This window comes from Spinacia oleracea, chromosome 4 (genome assembly GCF_020520425.1).
Source record: "Spinacia oleracea cultivar Varoflay chromosome 4, BTI_SOV_V1, whole genome shotgun sequence".
Taxonomy (NCBI): Eukaryota; Viridiplantae; Streptophyta; class Magnoliopsida; order Caryophyllales; family Amaranthaceae; genus Spinacia; species Spinacia oleracea.
In genome coordinates, this window is record NC_079490.1 from 51,881,711 (window position 1) to 51,883,991 (window position 2,281).

Consider the following 2,281-nt stretch of genomic DNA (forward strand, 5'->3'; position numbering starts at 1 on the left):
TTAGAATGGCTACAACCCCTCCCAAATTTTAAGCACTACTTAGAATATATAAAGTCACCCCACTAACAAGGGTAACTGAAAATCGCGAGTCACCAACACTCTGATCAAACTACTGCACCTAACGCTCGCCCTATAAGCGCCCGTTACACGTACAGTCTACGTCGTTCCAAAGCAAAAGCGAAAGAAAAAAATCAAGGATAAGAAATGTCAAAATATACCCAGAAATCAATTTCAACGCCCAGAGCTGGGCGCCAATATCTTTAACGCCCAAGCCTGGGCGCTGAATCTTTCTGCTAGCCACGTTTTTGCCAGATATAAAAATAAGAAAGAAACACCTATGAATCCTCGCATCGAACGAAGTAATAAGCCGTGCAAACCCACGCAGAAGGTGCTACACTTGTTCAAGCACCTGAACGAGGCGTGATGAAGTACTTCAATGCAAAATATAATAATGATATCCCAACACCTGGAGGAATGTTCTAAGACACGCTGTTAGGCCACACAAGCCTACGTCGCACCATAAGTTCAACCATCCCACAGTACAAGTCTAAAAAAAAGTGGAAGGCATATTGCACTAATGTAGGCACGACCAAGAGAACGTGTAAAAGAGGCAAAGACTACTTATCGCCCAAATTCAAAATGCAAGCCACACGACTCCTACATTAAGGATTAAAGGTAGAAAAATATTACCTACCCCGAAAGTGATAGCTCGCACCTACACGAGCGGAACCCCAGGGCATCTTTCTCGAAAGAACCTACAAAAATCGTACGCCAAAAGGAAGCATCCCAACATGCATACTTGGGGGCTCCAAGCTACGAAACGACCATAGCAAAATAAATAAAAAATCTCGAAGCAAATGTTTGAACAATCGAAAGGGCACGATGTTTGAGCCCACTTCATGAATGGGCCTGAACCCTATCAAGCTTCTAAGAAAACTATTCAAAATCAGTCATTGCTCAAAAAAAAAAATGATTCAAGCAAACTAATTAATGGACCGCACGCAACGGCCATTCTATGAACGCTCGTTCGCACATGCATATCATCATTCTAAGTATTGAACATTCACGAACGCGTTCAGAAGAAAATATATACGTTCAAAATAACAAGAGCGATCAAAGTCTTACGCCTCAAGGTATGTTCCTCGGGCCATATAGACTCGCCCAACTATCGCAATAACTGTACGCCTTAAGAGCAACAGTTCCTTAAAATAATCGCCCCAAAGCGACAAGCATTGTAGTCCACCAATCGGCTACGGCTTCTCAAAAAAATCATCACGTTCTAAAAATAAAGAAAAAACAAAAGAGAAGAGAATACATAGAACTTCCAAGTGAAATAAACGAATGAACAAGAGGCCGACTGTGTCATCAAAAGACAAGCCCAAACAACACTTTCAACGCCCCACCTGGGCGTGAATCATTTCAACGCCCAGGCCTGGGCGCCGAAAATGAACCCAGGCTCAAAAAGGCCCTAACTTCTATTGGGCCCTGCCGCATCCATTCGACTCGAAAATTACCGATTTCCTTACTAAAAGTCGCACCTCACGACTTTGTCAAGAGTAGCACACCACTACAAAGATCGCTCGCACTTACGAGTACAACCCCAAACATGATCAAGGACATCACAAAATGCGTATCCCCAAAGAACCTCTTAGACAAGAACTGACCGCAAAGCACGAGTGCTTGGTGGCTCGAAAGAAAATATATATTTCAAAAGAGAGTATGCAAAGTTAAAACAATATTCCCAGACTACGCTATACGAAGTCCCATGTTTGGATGTCTCAAAAAAAAAACCGGATTACGACCTCAAGACAAAGGTCGCCGTTGATACTTATACATAGTCCCCTAATCAAGGACCCAGGTAGTGGCAAAATTGAGCCGAAAAGACTATCTTAGAACCATGAAAGATGATGACCGCGAGACAATGGTCCTTCTAAGCCCGTTGTCAACCCACATTCAGGTTACAACTAAGTCCGAGCATCCCTCGAAAGAATTCGCTCTTACAAGAATGAATAAAAGAAATTCTCAAAAGAAATCACGATATGGACTTACCCACCTCAATCGGGCAAGATCGCGCCACGAACCACGCGAGTTCCAAATCAAGAAAAAACGAATTCAGGGACGTCCACCCTCAGCGGACAGGGCTCGCCCACCTTCAGCGGGCGGGGTCTGCGTCACTAGCCGCGCAGGTCCTCAGTTTTCGAAAAATAAAATCTTCAAATTCGAAACAGACTCGCCATCTTTAGCCGGCGGGGTCTACGTCACAAACCACGTAGGTCCTTAT